This window comes from Schistocerca nitens, unplaced genomic scaffold (assembly GCF_023898315.1).
Source record: "Schistocerca nitens isolate TAMUIC-IGC-003100 unplaced genomic scaffold, iqSchNite1.1 HiC_scaffold_421, whole genome shotgun sequence".
Taxonomy (NCBI): Eukaryota; Metazoa; Arthropoda; class Insecta; order Orthoptera; family Acrididae; genus Schistocerca; species Schistocerca nitens.
Genome location: NW_026045954.1, coordinates 512,013 through 527,332, shown reverse-complemented (window position 1 = coordinate 527,332; position 15,320 = coordinate 512,013). Strand labels below are relative to the sequence as shown.

Below are 15,320 nucleotides of genomic sequence, written 5' to 3'. Positions count from 1 at the left end.
GGGATAAGAACCGAATGCGAATTCTGCCGTGCGCCTACATTTTACGGGCGCCAACGGCCATACCATGTTGACTACACCGGTTCTCGTCCGATCACCGAAGTTAAGCAACATCGGGCCCGGTTAGTACTTGGATGGGTGACCGCCTGGGAACACCTCGGTGCTCTGCGCTCCGCCGGCCCGTGGTGTTTACGTTCAGCGCGCCGCAGCGTGTGGTGTTCGCGAGGCGACTTGCTTGCTTTGCTGATTTTTCACGGTACGTACTGACAACGATGGAAAGTGAAGATCGGAACAATAATATTCAGTGCGAATTTAGCCGATCTGTCCCTCGTCCGACCGCTTTCGAAATTCATCATTGGATCCTTAATGATTTGAAAATCCCGGCTAGTGACATTTTCGGACTCCAATTGGACACATTTTTAAATTCCGTCTTTTTGAAGTTAAGTAGTTCGGAACTCTGTGATACGGTTGTTAATGTCAATGATGGTGTGCGGCAATTTAAGCACGATAATCAAACCTTGAGTGACGTTAAAGTGACGAACGCGGGTTATGGCATACGGACTGTCAGGGTCTTCAATCTGCCCTTTGAAGTAAAAAACGACACCATTTCGCGATGTCTCGGCCCTTACGGCACTGTGCTTTCCGTTGTTAAAGAAAAATGGTCTGCCGCGTACCCCATACAATGTGAAAATGGGGTGCGAAGTGTACGAATGATTGTGCGAAAGCATGTGCCATCATTTGTTTACATGGCCGGGCACCGTGCCTTTATTACGTACAGTGGGCAACCGCAAACGTGTTCTTTTTGTAATCGGCCGGATCACTTTCGCCAAAATTGCCCGCGGCGTAAGGGGCCTTTGCAACTGCCGCTGGGCGAACACGGAAGCGAACCCATGAGTTGGGCGGCGGTCGCTTTAGGCGCCCCCCCACAGGCAGCTCGCCGTGTCGACCTTCCAGCAGCTATGGCCGCGTCCGTTGCTACTGTTACGGTGCCAATGCTAACCGATAGTGATCCCGTCATGTTAAACGCGGTAGCCCTACCGGAGACAGACGCGCGTGCAACAACCCCCGTCACGGGACCAGAACCCGCCCCGGTAGTTGCCCCCACAGTGACCATTGACTCAGTCCCGCAACTGGTCACCGACGTGACGCTCGCCCCCACAGCCGGTTCCGGTGTTGTGGCGGTCGATCAGTCTGTCACTTTAGCGGACATAGATAGAACAGTTTTCGTCCTCCCACAACAGGTGTCGGGAGTTTCGAATGTGGTCACGGCAGGCCGTGCACACGTGGACCGTGCCCCCTCTCTCGAAAGACGAGAATCGTCTTCTTCTGTTAGTGCGTCGGTTCGGTCGCGCAGTGACCCCGAACACGATGGGCGTGACAGAAGTAGGAGTTCATCGACCGATTCCCGACGGTCGTCCGCGAGGAGAGAGCGTAGTCCGTCGCCTGTCGGGAGACCGCTATCTCAAGGGAAGCCAAAACGGCAGCGGCGTAAGGGGGGGCAGCGCGATGGCGCGGCAGTTCGGCCCGGCGCGGCCGCTCACGTGACCCGATCAGCTGTAGGCGCGAGAGCGGACGGCAGCGGTGCTGGCGGCGGCCAGGCTGCGGGCTCGGAAGCGCACAGGGCCGAAGTGGTCCGGCATCTGCAAACTGTTATCCATCAATCGGACGCGTTACCTGCCAGTGAATCGGTTCCACAACCTGCCGTGACAGATCCGCCTCAGGTTACGAGTGTGCGCCCTGTCACACAGGACGCTGTAGCAACACAACATAGTAGAGACTTACCCACGATGTCTGTCGCGGGGGCGTCACCACCTGTTACCCGACTGGGGGCGTGGGGTGATGAGCCGCCCGATGATTAATTTACAACTACTTCAAGTGTGGCATTCCGTCTTTTAAGCACGCCGACGACAACCCATGCTGAGTCGTTTTTGTATTTGTATTTTACCGTTTTATCTTGTGAGTGTTTTTATTGTTTTATCTGTGTTTTCCTGGTTTTCTTCTTTATGGTTGCTGGTAATCAGTTTACGGTTCTAACGGTCAACGTTAATAAAATGCGTAGCCATCACAAAGCGATAGCACTGTATAATTTTTTAACTGAAAGCTGTTGTCAGGTAGCTTTTTTACTAGAGGTGACCACTGAAGCATTATCTTTTATCCGCGATTTTCACGAGTTCACTGCGTACGATAATATCATCGCGGATGACAGCACAGGCACTGCTATTTTAGTCCGATCGGACATCGAAGTGCAAAATATCGAATGCTTACCAAATGGGCGGGTCATAGTTTGTGAAATTAATGGTTACGCGTTTGTTAATGTTTACGCGCACTCTGGCAACAAACCTGCGCGGAATAATTTTTATGCTACCGAACTGTGCCAGGTTTTATATCAGAATAGAGATAATTTTATCCTCGGGGGTGATTTTAATGGTGTAATTGACGATCGCGATCAGGAACCACGGCCAAACCGGTGTGAGGAACTGAAGACGTTGGTTACTGGTTTACAGCTGCGGGACACGTGGCGGGTTCTCAACCCCCACCGTACAGCCTTTACGTATTTTTACGCTACCGGACATAGTCGTTTAGACAGGATTTACGTCTCGCCGCAGCTTGCACATACCGTTGTCGCTGCCGATGTGCAACCGGTGATTTTTTCCGACCATTGTGGTTACATTTGTCAGCTCAATTTAGGTTTGTGCCCACGTTCGTCAGTTAAAAATATGTGGAAATTGAATTGCAGCATTTTAAATGATCCCTCTTTTAAAACGAGTTTTTTAAATATGTGGCACAACCTTGTGCAGAGCCGACCGGTCGGTTCCACCGCTATTTACTGGTGGACCGCGGTGGCCAAACCGGCGGTCAGAAAATTTTTAATTGATTTTAGTCGTGATGCGGCACGGTGGCGCCGGGCCACGGCCGACTTCTACCGCCAGTGTTTGCGCGAGCTCGCGCAGCGCGTTACTGCGCAGCCGGAACTGTTGCCCACCCTGCGCGAATTTAAAGCAAAGTTGCTGCGGGATTTGCGGCAGAAATGTGAGGGGACAGTGAGGCGGAGCCAGCCCGTGGGCGCCGTGGTCGGCGAGACAGTCTCTGCGTACCACCTCCGTAGGGAGAGGTGCCGCCGCGCAAAACTACGGCTCAACACGTGGACGCTCGCCGCCGGGATCAGAACCACGGACCACCAGGCGATTCAGGCGGAATTATATCAGTATTTCGAATCACTTTTTACCGACACTGCTGTCGATGCCGCCGCAATCAATGATCTTTTAAGTCACGTGCCGCATATTTTAACGCGACGAGATAGACTCAATCTTAATGCGGTTTATACCGCGGATGACGTAGAGGATGCCGTTAAAGGCAGTCAGACAGGGAAATCCCCCGGGAAAGACGGCATCCCAGCGGAGTTTTATCTGACATTTTTTGACTCTTTTAGTGAACTTTTAACGGAAATAGCTAATGACATCCGAAACGGCGCGGAAATCCCAGTGGACTTTGAAGAAGGACGTATCGTCCTCATTCCGAAATCGACTGCGACGCCGAGTTTAGAAACTGTACGCCCTATTACCCTTCTCAACTCGGATTATAAGATAATGGCCAGGTGCGTTGCTAATAGACTTAAGCAAGTTATGGGAAAAGTTTTAGATGCATCGCAGTCGTGCGCTGTTCGAGATCGAAATATTTTTGACGCCGTTTTAGCCTACAGGGACTGCATAGGCCACACGAAAAGCAGCAGGCTTCGCAATGCGGGAATTTTATTGGTCGATTTTCAAACTGCGTTCGATCGTGTAAGCCACTTTTATCTTCGCAGATTGATGACTCGCATGGGTTTCGGGACGAAGTTCACGGCCATGATAAGCAATATCTTAAGCAGTGCCACGTCGCGCGTTATCGTAAACGGTATCGCCGGCGACAAGATCCATATCAGCCGCTCGGTCCGACAGGGTTGCCCCCTATCTATGGCGCTGTTCGCGATCGCCTTGGACCCGCTCCTCCGTACCATTGGCCGCACTTGTCGAGGGATTCGCGTGGGAGACGACCGGCTTGTGTGTCGCGCTTATGCCGATGACTTGGGCGTCTTCATCGAACGGGCAGACGACATCGACCGCCTCTATGGCGTTCTGCAGCAATACGAACGGGCGACAGGCGCCGTAGTAAATCCGCGTAAGACGGTTCTCCTCCCGTTGACGGAGCGCATGCGTACTGAATACCGGCATTGGTACTGCGTGAAACGCCAGTCTAAGGTGCTCGGCGTGACACTGTCAGACAACTTACAACAGATGCAAGCTCTCAATTGGCGGTCCACTCTTTATAAAGTGCGCGCCGTGGTTAAAATTCATGCGCCGCGCAACTTGGCACTGTCGGACAAAGTTGCGCTTATTAATACCACCATTCTGGCAAGGGCGTGGTACCTGGCGCAAATCTTGCCGGTACCGAAGCAAATCGCACGGTCCATACGGCATGCATTTTATTGGTTTTTGTGGAAAGGCGATATTTTTAAGGTCGCTATGGCCACATGTACCCTGAAACCTTCGGAAGGCGGTCTCGGACTTGTCGATTTTAACGCCAAATGTGAGGCACTCTTTTATAAACGGACCAATGTTTTACTTGGCAAAGGTTTGGGCAGCCCTACGGCAGTTCTCTTTCATCAACACCGGCCGCGTTCCGTCACCGCCCCGGTCTACGTCACCGGCATCCCCTTCTCCATCTCCCACGTGCGCCGTTACTACATCACGCACAGCTACGTAAGTCTCCACGACGTGCGAGGCCATGCGGTCGGAGATATTGCGGATGTCATACGAGGACGACCACCACCCAATAAGTGGGAGCTACGTCTGCCGCAGCACGATTGGAGCGCCGTGTGGAGGAACATCAGTTCCCGCGTCATACCAGCTGACGTGAGGGCCACGTGGTACAGGGTGGTCAACCGCACTGTTGCCACCAACTGCAAGCTCCACTCCATCAACCTCATCCGATTCAGCCAGTGCGAGGCCTGCGGAGTCCCGGACGACATCGAGCACCGCTTCGAGTGCTCCAGGTTCCGGGACATATGGTACTGTGCGAGGGACATGATTCGACTCATAAATAGAGTGACAGTCAGGCAGGTTCCTGTGACGGACGCGATAGTGCCACAGTGGAAGCCTTACCCGTCCACAAAGCGGAATGCCACCATCTGGATATATGGACACACAATTCATGCCATCTTTAGTCTCAAAATTACCGATACTGTGACCTTTCTCACCAATTTATGGACTTTCCACAATGAAGAACGCGCCAGTAGGACCTATTCAGCGACGTTCGCTAATTTTTTGCATGTGGCTTTGTCCCATGCATTTCACTCGGTCGTGACCCCTCCTTAAAAGTGACTTATATCAATGTGTATATAATTATACACCCTTTCCTGATTATGTGATATATGGGAACGAACACTGCAAGAGAAATTGTTGGACAAGTTTTTTGTATTTGGGATCACCTTGACCGTCATCTTGATGACGAACTGTGACAGTTTTTTGTTTTTCCGATCTACGGACAGTGTTCACTACCTTATAAGTGTCACGTCGGAAGTTTTGTTTCTGTTTATCTTTGTGTTACAATTTTTTGTCTGAAATTGTCGTAAAAAAAAAAAAAAAAAAAAAAAAAAAAAAAAAAAAAACGTGCTGTTGGCTCCCCTTCACTGACCTTTTTTTTTTATACCGCCCTCTTTCCATACCACCGTTCTGTTGTGACAAAGATTCTTGCTAAAGAATTTCAAACTACTGTAATGACCATAAGGTACGAAATTGCAGTAAATATCTCAGTTTAAGGGGAGAATGTGCTAACCAAGTTCGCCAGGAAGTCTTTGAAAACGACAAAACAGTACGAATCGGCAGATATGTTCTGAAATGCGTCAGCGCCTGTTGTTCTGTAGCGGTGTACAATTCTTAATTCGATACGTAATCATAAATTTATTCTTAAATCGTCTCGTGTCCTCCTGCAGACGTTTCTCGTGCTTGCGCTGTTATAAGGGCCACGACCCGAGCGTCAGCGAGCGGCAGTCGAGCAAAGTCGGGACAAGTCGGGACGGGGACAGGGACAGGAAATGCAGTGCAAATGACGCAAACATCCCGTGTGAGGCGAGGAAGCTCACACCGCCAGCAGTGGCGCCCTCCAGCACGACACCGCACGGGCCATACGCCGGACGGTCGCGCGCCAGCCCTCCTGCGATGGACACCAGGAACAAGACGCGCCTTCCGCGAGTGTCGAAGGTTGCACGCACCAAGCGAATGACAGGAGGTGCAACGAGCAGCTGTGCGTCTTACACACGCGGCGGCGCGCCCGCTAATTCGGCAGTCGCTCTGCTGGGACGTAGGGCGCGCGCTCCGCGCCGTCCTCGAGGAACTCGCTGCAGCGGAAGGAAGTGCTTTGCGTCAAATGCGTCCGACTGTTTCGACCGCGAACTATGATTTTGTGTGTTGGGAGAAGAGCCGAATGCAAATTCTGCCGTGCGCCTACAGCAAACGAACGCCAACGGCCATGCCATGTTGTATACACCGGTTCTCGTCCGCTCACCGAAGTTAAGCAACATCGGGCGCGGTTAGTACTTGGATGGGTGACCGCCTGGGAACACCGCGTGCTGTTGGCTCCCCTTCACTGACCTTTTTTTTTTATACCGCCCTCTTTCCATACCACCGTTCTGTTGTGACAAAGATTCTTGCTAAAGAATTTCAAACTACTGTAATGACCATAAGGTACGAAATTGCAGTAAATATCTCAGTTTAAGGGGAGAATGTGCTAACCAAGTTCGCCAGGAAGTCTTTGAAAACGACAAAACAGTACGAATCGGCAGATATGTTCTGAAATGCGTCAGCGCCTGTTGTTCTGTAGCGGTGTACAATTCTTAATTCGATACGTAATCATAAATTTATTCTTAAATCGTCTCGTGTCCTCCTGCAGACGTTTCTCGTGCTTGCGCTGTTATAAGGGCCACGACCCGAGCGTCAGCGAGCGGCAGTCGAGCAAAGTCGGGACAAGTCGGGACGGGGACAGGGACAGGAAATGCAGTGCAAATGACGCAAACATCCCGTGTGAGGCGAGGAAGCTCACACCGCCAGCAGTGGCGCCCTCCAGCACGACACCGCACGGGCCATACGCCGGACGGTCGCGCGCCAGCCCTCCTGCGATGGACACCAGGAACAAGACGCGCCTTCCGCGAGTGTCGAAGGTTGCACGCACCAAGCGAATGACAGGAGGTGCAACGAGCAGCTGTGCGTCTTACACACGCGGCGGCGCGCCCGCTAATTCGGCAGTCGCTCTGCTGGGACGTAGGGCGCGCGCTCCGCGCCGTCCTCGAGGAACTCGCTGCAGCGGAAGGAAGTGCTTTGCGTCAAATGCGTCCGACTGTTTCGACCGCGAACTATGATTTTGTGTGTTGGGAGAAGAGCCGAATGCAAATTCTGCCGTGCGCCTACAGCAAACGAACGCCAACGGCCATGCCATGTTGTATACACCGGTTCTCGTCCGCTCACCGAAGTTAAGCAACATCGGGCGCGGTTAGTACTTGGATGGGTGACCGCCTGGGAACACCGCGTGCTGTTGGCTCCCCTTCACTGACCTTTTTTTTTTATACCGCCCTCTTTCCATACCACCGTTCTGTTGTGACAAAGATTCTTGCTAAAGAATTTCAAACTACTGTAATGACCATAAGGTACGAAATTGCAGTAAATATCTCAGTTTAAGGGGAGAATGTGCTAACCAAGTTCGCCAGGAAGTCTTTGAAAACGACAAAACAGTACGAATCGGCAGATATGTTCTGAAATGCGTCAGCGCCTGTTGTTCTGTAGCGGTGTACAATTCTTAATTCGATACGTAATCATAAATTTATTCTTAAATCGTCTCGTGTCCTCCTGCAGACGTTTCTCGTGCTTGCGCTGTTATAAGGGCCACGACCCGAGCGTCAGCGAGCGGCAGTCGAGCAAAGTCGGGACAAGTCGGGACGGGGACAGGGACAGGAAATGCAGTGCAAATGACGCAAACATCCCGTGTGAGGCGAGGAAGCTCACACCGCCAGCAGTGGCGCCCTCCAGCACGACACCGCACGGGCCATACGCCGGACGGTCGCGCGCCAGCCCTCCTGCGATGGACACCAGGAACAAGACGCGCCTTCCGCGAGTGTCGAAGGTTGCACGCACCAAGCGAATGACAGGAGGTGCAACGAGCAGCTGTGCGTCTTACACACGCGGCGGCGCGCCCGCTAATTCGGCAGTCGCTCTGCTGGGACGTAGGGCGCGCGCTCCGCGCCGTCCTCGAGGAACTCGCTGCAGCGGAAGGAAGTGCTTTGCGTCAAATGCGTCCGACTGTTTCGACCGCGAACTATGATTTTGTGTGTTGGGAGAAGAGCCGAATGCAAATTCTGCCGTGCGCCTACAGCAAACGAACGCCAACGGCCATGCCATGTTGTATACACCGGTTCTCGTCCGCTCACCGAAGTTAAGCAACATCGGGCGCGGTTAGTACTTGGATGGGTGACCGCCTGGGAACACCGCGTGCTGTTGGCTCCCCTTCACTGACCTTTTTTTTTTATACCGCCCTCTTTCCATACCACCGTTCTGTTGTGACAAAGATTCTTGCTAAAGAATTTCAAACTACTGTAATGACCATAAGGTACGAAATTGCAGTAAATATCTCAGTTTAAGGGGAGAATGTGCTAACCAAGTTCGCCAGGAAGTCTTTGAAAACGACAAAACAGTACGAATCGGCAGATATGTTCTGAAATGCGTCAGCGCCTGTTGTTCTGTAGCGGTGTACAATTCTTAATTCGATACGTAATCATAAATTTATTCTTAAATCGTCTCGTGTCCTCCTGCAGACGTTTCTCGTGCTTGCGCTGTTATAAGGGCCACGACCCGAGCGTCAGCGAGCGGCAGTCGAGCAAAGTCGGGACAAGTCGGGACGGGGACAGGGACAGGAAATGCAGTGCAAATGACGCAAACATCCCGTGTGAGGCGAGGAAGCTCACACCGCCAGCAGTGGCGCCCTCCAGCACGACACCGCACGGGCCATACGCCGGACGGTCGCGCGCCAGCCCTCCTGCGATGGACACCAGGAACAAGACGCGCCTTCCGCGAGTGTCGAAGGTTGCACGCACCAAGCGAATGACAGGAGGTGCAACGAGCAGCTGTGCGTCTTACACACGCGGCGGCGCGCCCGCTAATTCGGCAGTCGCTCTGCTGGGACGTAGGGCGCGCGCTCCGCGCCGTCCTCGAGGAACTCGCTGCAGCGGAAGGAAGTGCTTTGCGTCAAATGCGTCCGACTGTTTCGACCGCGAACTATGATTTTGTGTGTTGGGAGAAGAGCCGAATGCAAATTCTGCCGTGCGCCTACAGCAAACGAACGCCAACGGCCATGCCATGTTGTATACACCGGTTCTCGTCCGCTCACCGAAGTTAAGCAACATCGGGCGCGGTTAGTACTTGGATGGGTGACCGCCTGGGAACACCGCGTGCTGTTGGCTCCCCTTCACTGACCTTTTTTTTTTATACCGCCCTCTTTCCATACCACCGTTCTGTTGTGACAAAGATTCTTGCTAAAGAATTTCAAACTACTGTAATGACCATAAGGTACGAAATTGCAGTAAATATCTCAGTTTAAGGGGAGAATGTGCTAACCAAGTTCGCCAGGAAGTCTTTGAAAACGACAAAACAGTACGAATCGGCAGATATGTTCTGAAATGCGTCAGCGCCTGTTGTTCTGTAGCGGTGTACAATTCTTAATTCGATACGTAATCATAAATTTATTCTTAAATCGTCTCGTGTCCTCCTGCAGACGTTTCTCGTGCTTGCGCTGTTATAAGGGCCACGACCCGAGCGTCAGCGAGCGGCAGTCGAGCAAAGTCGGGACAAGTCGGGACGGGGACAGGGACAGGAAATGCAGTGCAAATGACGCAAACATCCCGTGTGAGGCGAGGAAGCTCACACCGCCAGCAGTGGCGCCCTCCAGCACGACACCGCACGGGCCATACGCCGGACGGTCGCGCGCCAGCCCTCCTGCGATGGACACCAGGAACAAGACGCGCCTTCCGCGAGTGTCGAAGGTTGCACGCACCAAGCGAATGACAGGAGGTGCAACGAGCAGCTGTGCGTCTTACACACGCGGCGGCGCGCCCGCTAATTCGGCAGTCGCTCTGCTGGGACGTAGGGCGCGCGCTCCGCGCCGTCCTCGAGGAACTCGCTGCAGCGGAAGGAAGTGCTTTGCGTCAAATGCGTCCGACTGTTTCGACCGCGAACTATGATTTTGTGTGTTGGGAGAAGAGCCGAATGCAAATTCTGCCGTGCGCCTACAGCAAACGAACGCCAACGGCCATGCCATGTTGTATACACAGGTTCTCGTCCGCTCACCGAAGTTAAGCAACATCGGGCGCGGTTAGTACTTGGATGGGTGACCGCCTGGGAACACCGCGTGCTGTTGGCTCCCCTTCACTGACCTTTTTTTTTTATACCGCCCTCTTTCCATACCACCGTTCTGTTGTGACAAAGATTCTTGCTAAAGAATTTCAAACTACTGTAATGACCATAAGGTACGAAATTGCAGTAAATATCTCAGTTTAAGGGGAGAATGTGCTAACCAAGTTCGCCAGGAAGTCTTTGAAAACGACAAAACAGTACGAATCGGCAGATATGTTCTGAAATGCGTCAGCGCCTGTTGTTCTGTAGCGGTGTACAATTCTTAATTCGATACGTAATCATAAATTTATTCTTAAATCGTCTCGTGTCCTCCTGCAGACGTTTCTCGTGCTTGCGCTGTTATAAGGGCCACGACCCGAGCGTCAGCGAGCGGCAGTCGAGCAAAGTCGGGACAAGTCGGGACGGGGACAGGGACAGGAAATGCAGTGCAAATGACGCAAACATCCCGTGTGAGGCGAGGAAGCTCACACCGCCAGCAGTGGCGCCCTCCAGCACGACACCGCACGGGCCATACGCCGGACGGTCGCGCGCCAGCCCTCCTGCGATGGACACCAGGAACAAGACGCGCCTTCCGCGAGTGTCGAAGGTTGCACGCACCAAGCGAATGACAGGAGGTGCAACGAGCAGCTGTGCGTCTTACACACGCGGCGGCGCGCCCGCTAATTCGGCAGTCGCTCTGCTGGGACGTAGGGCGCGCGCTCCGCGCCGTCCTCGAGGAACTCGCTGCAGCGGAAGGAAGTGCTTTGCGTCAAATGCGTCCGACTGTTTCGACCGCGAACTATGATTTTGTGTGTTGGGAGAAGAGCCGAATGCAAATTCTGCCGTGCGCCTACAGCAAACGAACGCCAACGGCCATGCCATGTTGTATACACCGGTTCTCGTCCGCTCACCGAAGTTAAGCAACATCGGGCGCGGTTAGTACTTGGATGGGTGACCGCCTGGGAACACCGCGTGCTGTTGGCTCCCCTTCACTGACCTTTTTTTTTTATACCGCCCTCTTTCCATACCACCGTTCTGTTGTGACAAAGATTCTTGCTAAAGAATTTCAAACTACTGTAATGACCATAAGGTACGAAATTGCAGTAAATATCTCAGTTTAAGGGGAGAATGTGCTAACCAAGTTCGCCAGGAAGTCTTTGAAAACGACAAAACAGTACGAATCGGCAGATATGTTCTGAAATGCGTCAGCGCCTGTTGTTCTGTAGCGGTGTACAATTCTTAATTCGATACGTAATCATAAATTTATTCTTAAATCGTCTCGTGTCCTCCTGCAGACGTTTCTCGTGCTTGCGCTGTTATAAGGGCCACGACCCGAGCGTCAGCGAGCGGCAGTCGAGCAAAGTCGGGACAAGTCGGGACGGGGACAGGGACAGGAAATGCAGTGCAAATGACGCAAACATCCCGTGTGAGGCGAGGAAGCTCACACCGCCAGCAGTGGCGCCCTCCAGCACGACACCGCACGGGCCATACGCCGGACGGTCGCGCGCCAGCCCTCCTGCGATGGACACCAGGAACAAGACGCGCCTTCCGCGAGTGTCGAAGGTTGCACGCACCAAGCGAATGACAGGAGGTGCAACGAGCAGCTGTGCGTCTTACACACGCGGCGGCGCGCCCGCTAATTCGGCAGTCGCTCTGCTGGGACGTAGGGCGCGCGCTCCGCGCCGTCCTCGAGGAACTCGCTGCAGCGGAAGGAAGTGCTTTGCGTCAAATGCGTCCGACTGTTTCGACCGCGAACTATGATTTTGTGTGTTGGGAGAAGAGCCGAATGCAAATTCTGCCGTGCGCCTACAGCAAACGAACGCCAACGGCCATGCCATGTTGTATACACAGGTTCTCGTCCGCTCACCGAAGTTAAGCAACATCGGGCGCGGTTAGTACTTGGATGGGTGACCGCCTGGGAACACCGCGTGCTGTTGGCTCCCCTTCACTGACCTTTTTTTTTTATACCGCCCTCTTTCCATACCACCGTTCTGTTGTGACAAAGATTCTTGCTAAAGAATTTCAAACTACTGTAATGACCATAAGGTACGAAATTGCAGTAAATATCTCAGTTTAAGGGGAGAATGTGCTAACCAAGTTCGCCAGGAAGTCTTTGAAAACGACAAAACAGTACGAATCGGCAGATATGTTCTGAAATGCGTCAGCGCCTGTTGTTCTGTAGCGGTGTACAATTCTTAATTCGATACGTAATCATAAATTTATTCTTAAATCGTCTCGTGTCCTCCTGCAGACGTTTCTCGTGCTTGCGCTGTTATAAGGGCCACGACCCGAGCGTCAGCGAGCGGCAGTCGAGCAAAGTCGGGACAAGTCGGGACGGGGACAGGGACAGGAAATGCAGTGCAAATGACGCAAACATCCCGTGTGAGGCGAGGAAGCTCACACCGCCAGCAGTGGCGCCCTCCAGCACGACACCGCACGGGCCATACGCCGGACGGTCGCGCGCCAGCCCTCCTGCGATGGACACCAGGAACAAGACGCGCCTTCCGCGAGTGTCGAAGGTTGCACGCACCAAGCGAATGACAGGAGGTGCAACGAGCAGCTGTGCGTCTTACACACGCGGCGGCGCGCCCGCTAATTCGGCAGTCGCTCTGCTGGGACGTAGGGCGCGCGCTCCGCGCCGTCCTCGAGGAACTCGCTGCAGCGGAAGGAAGTGCTTTGCGTCAAATGCGTCCGACTGTTTCGACCGCGAACTATGATTTTGTGTGTTGGGAGAAGAGCCGAATGCAAATTCTGCCGTGCGCCTACAGCAAACGAACGCCAACGGCCATGCCATGTTGTATACACCGGTTCTCGTCCGCTCACCGAAGTTAAGCAACATCGGGCGCGGTTAGTACTTGGATGGGTGACCGCCTGGGAACACCGCGTGCTGTTGGCTCCCCTTCACTGACCTTTTTTTTTTATACCGCCCTCTTTCCATACCACCGTTCTGTTGTGACAAAGATTCTTGCTAAAGAATTTCAAACTACTGTAATGACCATAAGGTACGAAATTGCAGTAAATATCTCAGTTTAAGGGGAGAATGTGCTAACCAAGTTCGCCAGGAAGTCTTTGAAAACGACAAAACAGTACGAATCGGCAGATATGTTCTGAAATGCGTCAGCGCCTGTTGTTCTGTAGCGGTGTACAATTCTTAATTCGATACGTAATCATAAATTTATTCTTAAATCGTCTCGTGTCCTCCTGCAGACGTTTCTCGTGCTTGCGCTGTTATAAGGGCCACGACCCGAGCGTCAGCGAGCGGCAGTCGAGCAAAGTCGGGACAAGTCGGGACGGGGACAGGGACAGGAAATGCAGTGCAAATGACGCAAACATCCCGTGTGAGGCGAGGAAGCTCACACCGCCAGCAGTGGCGCCCTCCAGCACGACACCGCACGGGCCATACGCCGGACGGTCGCGCGCCAGCCCTCCTGCGATGGACACCAGGAACAAGACGCGCCTTCCGCGAGTGTCGAAGGTTGCACGCACCAAGCGAATGACAGGAGGTGCAACGAGCAGCTGTGCGTCTTACACACGCGGCGGCGCGCCCGCTAATTCGGCAGTCGCTCTGCTGGGACGTAGGGCGCGCGCTCCGCGCCGTCCTCGAGGAACTCGCTGCAGCGGAAGGAAGTGCTTTGCGTCAAATGCGTCCGACTGTTTCGACCGCGAACTATGATTTTGTGTGTTGGGAGAAGAGCCGAATGCAAATTCTGCCGTGCGCCTACAGCAAACGAACGCCAACGGCCATGCCATGTTGTATACACCGGTTCTCGTCCGCTCACCGAAGTTAAGCAACATCGGGCGCGGTTAGTACTTGGATGGGTGACCGCCTGGGAACACCGCGTGCTGTTGGCTCCCCTTCACTGACCTTTTTTTTTTATACCGCCCTCTTTCCATACCACCGTTCTGTTGTGACAAAGATTCTTGCTAAAGAATTTCAAACTACTGTAATGACCATAAGGTACGAAATTGCAGTAAATATCTCAGTTTAAGGGGAGAATGTGCTAACCAAGTTCGCCAGGAAGTCTTTGAAAACGACAAAACAGTACGAATCGGCAGATATGTTCTGAAATGCGTCAGCGCCTGTTGTTCTGTAGCGGTGTACAATTCTTAATTCGATACGTAATCATAAATTTATTCTTAAATCGTCTCGTGTCCTCCTGCAGACGTTTCTCGTGCTTGCGCTGTTATAAGGGCCACGACCCGAGCGTCAGCGAGCGGCAGTCGAGCAAAGTCGGGACAAGTCGGGACGGGGACAGGGACAGGAAATGCAGTGCAAATGACGCAAACATCCCGTGTGAGGCGAGGAAGCTCACACCGCCAGCAGTGGCGCCCTCCAGCACGACACCGCACGGGCCATACGCCGGACGGTCGCGCGCCAGCCCTCCTGCGATGGACACCAGGAACAAGACGCGCCTTCCGCGAGTGTCGAAGGTTGCACGCACCAAGCGAATGACAGGAGGTGCAACGAGCAGCTGTGCGTCTTACACACGCGGCGGCGCGCCCGCTAATTCGGCAGTCGCTCTGCTGGGACGTAGGGCGCGCGCTCCGCGCCGTCCTCGAGGAACTCGCTGCAGCGGAAGGAAGTGCTTTGCGTCAAATGCGTCCGACTGTTTCGACCGCGAACTATGATTTTGTGTGTTGGGAGAAGAGCCGAATGCAAATTCTGCCGTGCGCCTACAGCAAACGAACGCCAACGGCCATGCCATGTTGTATACACAGGTTCTCGTCCGCTCACCGAAGTTAAGCAACATCGGGCGCGGTTAGTACTTGGATGGGTGACCGCCTGGGAACACCGCGTGCTGTTGGCTCCCCTTCACTGACCTTTTTTTTTTATACCGCCCTCTTTCCATACCACCGTTCTGTTGTGACAAAGATTCTTGCTAAAGAATTTCAAACTACTGTAATGACCAT

At 53.2% G+C, this 15,320-nt stretch overlaps 10 non-coding genes and 1 pseudogene across 10 annotated transcripts; all 11 read left to right on the top strand.

Moving 5' to 3' along the window:
- Positions 1 to 49: 49 nt before the first annotated feature.
- On the top strand, positions 50 to 169 carry LOC126231937 (5S ribosomal RNA; annotated as a pseudogene).
- Positions 170 to 6,494: 6,325 nt separating this feature from the next.
- LOC126231923 (5S ribosomal RNA) lies at positions 6,495 to 6,613 on the top strand. The gene has a single exon (XR_007544493.1). It is a non-coding gene; the product is annotated as a 5S ribosomal RNA (ribosomal RNA).
- Positions 6,614 to 7,450: 837 nt separating this feature from the next.
- Positions 7,451 to 7,569, top strand: LOC126231921 (5S ribosomal RNA). The gene has a single exon (XR_007544491.1). It is a non-coding gene; the product is annotated as a 5S ribosomal RNA (ribosomal RNA).
- An 837-nt stretch (positions 7,570 to 8,406) lies between these two features.
- Positions 8,407 to 8,525, top strand: LOC126231918 (5S ribosomal RNA). Its single transcript, XR_007544490.1, has one exon. It is a non-coding gene; the product is annotated as a 5S ribosomal RNA (ribosomal RNA).
- Positions 8,526 to 9,362: 837 nt separating this feature from the next.
- Positions 9,363 to 9,481, top strand: LOC126231917 (5S ribosomal RNA). Its single transcript, XR_007544489.1, has one exon. It is a non-coding gene; the product is annotated as a 5S ribosomal RNA (ribosomal RNA).
- Positions 9,482 to 10,318: 837 nt separating this feature from the next.
- On the top strand, positions 10,319 to 10,437 carry LOC126231932 (5S ribosomal RNA). The gene has a single exon (XR_007544501.1). It is a non-coding gene; the product is annotated as a 5S ribosomal RNA (ribosomal RNA).
- An 837-nt stretch (positions 10,438 to 11,274) lies between these two features.
- Positions 11,275 to 11,393, top strand: LOC126231916 (5S ribosomal RNA). Its single transcript, XR_007544488.1, has one exon. It is a non-coding gene; the product is annotated as a 5S ribosomal RNA (ribosomal RNA).
- An 837-nt stretch (positions 11,394 to 12,230) lies between these two features.
- On the top strand, positions 12,231 to 12,349 carry LOC126231930 (5S ribosomal RNA). The gene has a single exon (XR_007544500.1). It is a non-coding gene; the product is annotated as a 5S ribosomal RNA (ribosomal RNA).
- An 837-nt stretch (positions 12,350 to 13,186) lies between these two features.
- Positions 13,187 to 13,305, top strand: LOC126231915 (5S ribosomal RNA). Its single transcript, XR_007544487.1, has one exon. It is a non-coding gene; the product is annotated as a 5S ribosomal RNA (ribosomal RNA).
- Positions 13,306 to 14,142: 837 nt separating this feature from the next.
- On the top strand, positions 14,143 to 14,261 carry LOC126231914 (5S ribosomal RNA). Its single transcript, XR_007544486.1, has one exon. It is a non-coding gene; the product is annotated as a 5S ribosomal RNA (ribosomal RNA).
- Positions 14,262 to 15,098: 837 nt separating this feature from the next.
- LOC126231929 (5S ribosomal RNA) lies at positions 15,099 to 15,217 on the top strand. The gene has a single exon (XR_007544499.1). It is a non-coding gene; the product is annotated as a 5S ribosomal RNA (ribosomal RNA).
- The last annotated feature ends 103 nt before the right edge of the window (positions 15,218 to 15,320 follow it).